The 7,435-nt window shown below is 47.8% G+C and overlaps 1 long non-coding RNA gene across 1 annotated transcript; it reads right to left on the bottom strand.

Annotated features, from left to right (window-relative positions):
- Positions 1 to 1,068: 1,068 nt before the first annotated feature.
- On the bottom strand, positions 1,069 to 6,159 carry LOC134570775 (uncharacterized). The gene is made up of 3 exons (XR_010085164.1): positions 6,122 to 6,159; positions 1,779 to 1,804; positions 1,069 to 1,171 (listed from the first exon to the last, which is right to left on the bottom strand). It is a non-coding gene; the product is annotated as an uncharacterized LOC134570775 (long non-coding RNA).
- Positions 6,160 to 7,435: the final 1,276 nt, after the last annotated feature.

The following is a 7,435-nucleotide window of genomic DNA, read 5'->3' as shown; positions in this document are numbered from 1 at the left end:
GCCGTTCTGGCCCGATTGATTGCTTTTGTGGCTTAAAAAGTCAGCTTTTTGGCCGTGGTTCACAGGAGCTATCGTGGTTAACGTCTTCTCTGTTCCACGGTCAGGCCCCGCCCCCCACTTAATACACTTGTATTGTTCTTATATGGTTTTAAGTTTTTTATTTTCTAGTTAACAGTTTGTATACATTTTAAATATTACTTTTCTCTGTAAAAATAAATACAGTTTTTATACTTATAAAAGGTAAAAGAAGAGACTGACAGGTAAGTTTCTACATTTACCTGCCACAGCACTCTGGTTGGCAATGAATTCAACCAATCAGAATGCTCTGAGTCATTTTACACATTTAAAAATAAATACAGTTTTTATACTTATAAATTCAACTGTATCCTGCGCAAGTGATTCCAGAGAGGAGCAGTGTCACCTCATAAACTGACACTTGGCTTATATACTTAGAGCCAGTTATCAAAAGGCTCTAAACAAGGTGAGCACTCTTGATTTTCACAGTGAGAAGACGCCAGCATCCATAGGGAAGCATTGAGAATGCTTTCCTATGGACTGACTGAATGCGCGCGCGGCTCTTGCCACGCATGCGCATTCTGCCGATGACAGCCAAAAGAGGGGGAGAGTCCCCAGCGCCGAGGGAGCCCGGCGCTGGAGAAAGGTGAGTTTGTAACCTCCTTCCTCTCCATTCAAAACGAGTTTGTTTTCCTGGCACTATAGTGGTCCTTTTATTAGGATTTAGACTAGTGTAGATCTAGGCATGATATTATGATAAAGGGTCAAAGGCTGAATTTTTTCAAAGGAATTTAATACTTGCAACTCCAGAAAAGCTGATATGGAAATGTCATGCTAATATTCAATGGACTAAGTGTATAAAATTCATATTTTTAATATTTTACTGGATTTTGTTCGGTAGAAGTACAGTATGTTCTAAATCCACTGTTTTGTTTTTTTTTGTTTTTTTTTATCAAACCTACCTTTTAATTATGCCAGTGATGATGATTGTTGTGGTGATTGTAGCCACTACCATAGTAAGGTCTGTTGTAGTTGTTGGACCAAGGAGGAGCATAGCTTCTACGGTAGCTAGGAGGCCGATAATACCAAGGTGTAACTATCCCATATCCAAACAAATTCCTCAAGATTGGATATCCAGGCTGTCTATGATTATAATCTGCATATAAAAAGACATTGAGAAAATTAGTGGCTACCAGAAAAGTGATTGGATGAAAATTAGGTTATTAATTTGTATTTATAATGTCAAAGTTGGGTTTCCAACATATTGTAAATGGTAGGAAATATAGAAATGCAGTATTTAAATATATTTACATATACTATAAGCTGACTCAAGATGTTCTCCTCCTGATTTATTTGATATAATCACAAGATGGGTACAACATAATATATTTACATATAAGGTGTTGGCCCAGTGTATGTTTCAAAGGAACACTCCAAGCACCACAACCACTATAACCCATTGGCACCCCCTCACCAATTGTAAGTAGTCAAACCATTTTAGAATTCATACTAGGCGTCCAGCAGGCGCCTCTCCACACAAACACTTCCTCAGCCAGAGAGCTGAAGGCTCGCAATATAAGTTAAGTTAATATGACCAGTGACAGTGTAAGTGATGGATTGATGTTCGATATGGATGTTTGACATGCTTCCATCAAGCCTATGTAGGCAAGGCATGTGGCTGATGTTAGTCTAACCAGGTAAAGAATGGTCCTCAGGATTGTAGCTAAACAGATCCAGTAAATGAGATATGATGTATTACTTACTGTAATATCCATTCCACATGATTGGTCTGAAAAAAAACAATATCAAAGAAAAAGAAAGTTTATTTCAATTCACAGATTTACATTTGTGCACATTCATAGAAACACATTTACAGAGACTCCAAAAAAAAGAAAGAGCATTGACACAAACATTAAACTTGAAAATGACTGTTTTTTGGTTACAATCAGGGGCGGACTGACAGGTCGGGCAGATCGGTCATGGACCGAGGGCCCGAGGCAGTCAGGGGCCCGGCAGCACAGCCATGCTATGGCTGGGGAGATCAGAGATCTCCTCAGCCAGAAAACATGATTTCTCCGTTATTCTAGTGATATGCTGCAGGACCCCTGCAGCATATCACTCTGTAGTTAACCCCCTCCCCCCCTCCCCCGTTTCCCCTCTCTCAGGGAGACCTGGCAGTGAGTATTCAGTTCTTGCTGCCAGGTCTCCAGCCGTGCGGTGCTGTGTGTGAGGAGGAAGAGGCGGGGCCAGGAAGTGACATCACGTCCTGCCCTGCCTGAAGAGCACTGGACGATAAGGAGCTGGAGCAGGCTGGCATACAGCACAGGTAAGCTTCTTATAATTTTAATTCACCCCCCCTGTCTCCCTGTACCCACATCAGCCCCCCCCCAGTACCCATATCAGCCCCCCCCCCCAGTACCCATATCAGCCCCCCCCCCCCAGTACCCAAATCAGCCCCCTGTACCCAAATCAGCCCCCCCAGTACCCAAATCAGCCCCTCCCAGTACCCAAATCAGCCCCCCCAGTACCCAAATCAGCCCCCCCAGTACTCAAATCAGCCCCCCTGTACCCAAATCAGCCCCCCCCTGTACCCAAATCAGCCCCTCCAGTACCAAATCAGCCCCTCCCAGTACCCAAATCAGCCCCCCCCAGTACCCAAATCAGCCCCCCCCAGTACCCAAATCAGCCCCCCTGTACCCAAATCAGCCCCCCCCAGTACCCAAATCAGCCCCCCCAGTACCCAAAATCAGCCCCGCCAGTACCCACCTAAGCCCCCCCAGTACCCAAATCAGCCCCCCCAGTACCCACATCAGTCCCCCTGTACCCACATCAGCCCCCCCAGTACCCACCTCAGCCCCCCCAGTACCCACCTCAGCCCCCTGTACCCACCTCAGCCCCCAGTACCCACCTCTGCTCCCACCTCAGCCCCCTGTACCCACCTCAGCCCCCCCCAGTACCCACATCAGCCCCCCAGTACCCAAATCAGCCCCCCTACCAACATCAGCCCCCCCAGTACCCACATCAGCCCCCCCAGTACCCACATCAGCCCCCCTCCCAGTACCCACCTCAGCCCCCCTCCCAGTACCCACCTCAGCACCCCTTTGCCCACCTCTGCTCCCACCTCAGCCCCCAGTACCCACATCAGCCCCCCTGTACCCACCTCAGCCCCCCGGTACCCACACAAGCCCCCCGGTACCCACACAAGCCCCCCGGTACCCACCTCTGCACCCACCTCAGCCCCCCAGTACCCACCTCAGCCCCCCGGTACCCACACAAGCCCCCCGGTACACACCTCTGCTCCCACCTCAGCCCACCAGTATCCACCTCTGCTCCCACCTCAGCCCCCCTGCACCCACCTCAGCCCCCCTGCACCCACCTCAGCCCCCCTGCACCCACACAAGCCCCCCGGTACCCACACAAGCCCCCCGGTACCCACCTCTGCACCCACCTCAGCCCCCCAGTACCCACCTCAGCCCCCCAGTACCCACCTCAGCCCCAGTACCCACATCAACCCCCCAGTACCCACATCAGCACCCCTCTACCCACCTCAGCACCCCTTTACCCACCTTAGCCTCCAGTACCCACCTCTGCTCCCACCTCAGCCCCCCTGTACCCACCTCACCCCCCCTGTACCCACCTCAGCCCCCCTCTACCCACCTCTGCACCCCTCTACCCACCTCTGCACCCCTCTACCCACCTCAGCACCGCTGTACCCACCTCAGCACCGCTGTACCCACCTCAGCACCGCTGTACCCACCTCAGCTCCGCTGTACCCACCTTAGCCCCCAGTACCCACCTCTGCACCCACCTCAGCCCCCAGTACCCACATCATCCCCCCAGTACCCACCTCAGCCCCCAGTACCCACCTCTGCTCCCACCTCAGCCCCCCTGTACCCACCTCAGCCCCCAGTACCCACCTCTGCCCCCCTGTACCCACCTCTGCTTCCACCTTAGCCCCCCTGTACCCACCTCAGCCCCCAATATCCACCTCTGCTCCCACCTCAGCCCCCCAGTACCCACCTCGGCCCCCCTGTACCCACTTCGGCTACCACCTAAGCCCCCCTGTACCCACTTCTGCTCCCACCTCAGGGCCCACATCAGCCCCCTGTACCCACTTCTGCCCCCCTGTACCCACCTCAGTGCCCACATCAGCCCCCCTGTACCCACCTCAGCCCCAGTACCCACCTCAGCCCCTAGTACCCACATCAGCCCCCCTGTACTCACATCAGCCCCCCTGTACCAACCTCTGCTCCCACCTCAGCCCCCCTGTACCAACCTCTGCTCCCACCTCAGCCCCCCTGTACCCACCTCAGCCCCCAGTACCCACCTCAGCCCCCCTGCTCCTAGCTCAGCCCCCTGTACCCACCTCAGCCCCATTACCCATCTCTGCTCCCACCTCTACCCCTCATTACCCACCCCCACTTCAGTCCCCGTGCCTCCCTGAGCCCACCTCAGTCCCCGCGCCTCACAGTGCCCACCACAGCCCCTGTGCCTCCCTGCACCTATTTCAGCATTTATCCCCCTACACACACACTACAGCCACTATCCAACTTATACACAGTAGAACCTCTATTATACAAACACGCACACACACTACAGCCCCAGTAACCACGAGATGTCTACTACAGATTCTATCCCACACACACTGCAACACAGCCAGCCCTCTCTACTCACATAATGCACTGCAAATAGCCCCATTCACACACGCAAAAACCCACAAGGAGCCTTACTGTATAGACACACCACAAGCAGCATACAAAATGACACATACACACACATACAAAATGACATGCAGCCTCCCTTCACATACACATCACAAACAGCATACCCACCATTGCAATACTGCACACAGCCTTCACACACACAACTTTTACAATCTCCTATAAAGCGCCAACATATTCTGCAGCGCTGTACAATAGGTAAAACAAAAGAAAGGATTAATCTAACACAACACTTTGACATACAGGAACACATCACTAACCACATCCCCACACACGCAACCCCACAAGTAGACTCCAAACACATGTGGCTTGTTTTAAGGTTGTACATGTGGGGGATGCTGCTTGTGATGTCCAAAGCAAAATTAGTGGAAGTGTGTAATTAAATTTGCTTTATTTTAATTGCTGGGGAGGCACGCCAGCAAGGGTTACTCCATCTAAAAACAGTGTTTATTAAAACACTGGTTAAGGTTGGATTAACCCCTTAAAAGTAAATCTGGCCATTTTGGGGGGCACTCGGGGATGTGGGAGTCAGGGATGTGTGGCTCTCACACATGCATTCTGTGTGCTGGGCAGCCTACACATAATATATGTGTAAAAGCACCAGAAAGAAGGGGTAGAAGAATAGCAGGGAACCAGAAAACCTTGTACCAGGACCAGGAGGGCGGGCCCTTGATCACCCACTGCCCGAGGGCCCTGTGAGGTGTCAGTCCGCCCCTGGTTACAATACAACCTAAAAGCTTCTGGAAATTTCCTAAGATAGATGGTCAATAATAACACTGTCTAGATGTGCAGATCTAGTAGGCACCTTCCCTAAAAGGCTTACAGAGGTGACTCCACCATTTGACTCATATTGTTGTGTTGGTTTCTTTTCTTTAAAATAACTTTTATAAACATATTTTGCACTTTTGAACACAAAAATGCCAGAAAAGTTCCAATGAAAATATTTTAATTCCAGTTTGGAAAATGTAGAAACATCTAAGTTTGATGAATACCTACAAGGCACCATAGGTGGAATACATTAGAGATTCTACAGTTTCTTACTTGGAGATAAAAATAAAACTGTTTATAACGCTTACTGCAGTTAAAACGTACAATTTAAAAAATTCTAAGCAGCAATTTCAAACTATGGCCCTTAGATGCTTTTGGCCTACAATTCCCAAAATTCTGTGAATGCACCTGATGGAGACAGAATCCTGGGAATTGTAGTACAGAAACATGTGGGAGGTCAATATAAGAATGATTATAAATGTGACATTACCCCAGCATTATTGCCAACATAAGTTTCCAATTTATCACAATAAAAGGTAAATTTCAAGCCTAGCAATAATACTGAATCCGGCCTGTATTTTCCTAACCATCCTTAACATACTGTACATGTAACTCACCAAATTTGTCTGTCCTTGGAGATGTATCTGTTCTTATTCCCTCTATTTCGTTTGAGTTCTACTTCAACATATCACCAGCCACCCTTTATATAGAGATCATTGGTTGCTTCAAGAGCATAGGAGGTGGAGAAAACATTATTGAATATCACCTCCATCTTGTGACTTACTTCCATTTCCACCCATTAGTAGAATGCCAAATTTCTTGTTATGCAGGATGAGTCAGTAGGATAAATGTAAACTCAACACCCAAATTCATAAATTAATAATTACCAACATCTAAAATAAAGAAATATCATAGTTTGCATATCTATTAATCCCTCAATGACCTAACTAGTTTATGCACGTCATAATGAATAGTTGTTTGCCTAAGCTTTTTGGTATGTAAGTGATGTGTTTGTGTGTGTGTGTGTGTGTGCGCGCGCGCGTGCGCATGTGTGTGTATGTTTACACACCCCTTGAATGTTTACCTATTTTGTTACATTACAGCCTTAAGTTCAATGTTTTATTAATCTGAATTTTATGTGATGGATCAGAACACAATAGTCTAAGTTGGTGAAGTGAAATGAGAAAAATATATACATAAAACTATTTTTTAGAAATAGAAAACAGAAAATTGGCATGTGCGTATATATTCACCCCCTTTGTTATGAAGCCCATAAAAAGCTCTGGTGCAACCAATTACCTTCAGAAGTCACATAATTAGTGAAATGATGTCCACCTGTGTGCAATCTAAGTGTCACATGATCTGTCATTACATATACACATCTTTTTTGAAAGGCCCCAGAGGATGCAACAACTAAACAAGAGGCACCACTAACCAAACTCTGCCACAAAGACCAAGGTTACTCCAAACAAGTAAAGGCCAATGTTGTTGAGAAGTACAAGTCAGGGTTAGGTTATAATAAAATATCCAAATCTGTGATGATCCCCAGGAGCACCATCAAATCTATCATAACCAAATGGAAAGAACATGGCACAACAGCAAACCTGCCAAGAGACGGCCGCCCACCAAAACTCACGGACCGGGCAAGGAGGGCATTAATCAGAGAGGCAGCACAGAGACCTAAGGTAACCCTGGAGGAGCTGCAGAGTTCCACAGAAGAGACCGGAGTATCTGTACATAGGACGACAATAAGCCGTACGCTCCATAGAGTTGGGCTTTATGGCAGAGTGGCCAGAAGAAAGCCATTACTTTCAGCGAAAAACAAAATGGCACGTTTTGACTTTGCGAAAAGGCATGTGAAGACTCCCAAAATGTATGGAGGAAGGTGCTCTGGTCTGATGAGACTAAAATTGAACTTTTCGGACATCAAA

The sequence above is a fragment of the Pelobates fuscus genome, chromosome 8, assembly GCF_036172605.1.
Source record: "Pelobates fuscus isolate aPelFus1 chromosome 8, aPelFus1.pri, whole genome shotgun sequence".
In the NCBI taxonomy this organism is placed as follows: Eukaryota; Metazoa; Chordata; class Amphibia; order Anura; family Pelobatidae; genus Pelobates; species Pelobates fuscus.
Note: the sequence above shows the minus strand (reverse complement) of the source record. Positions and strands in the feature narration are given on the sequence as shown.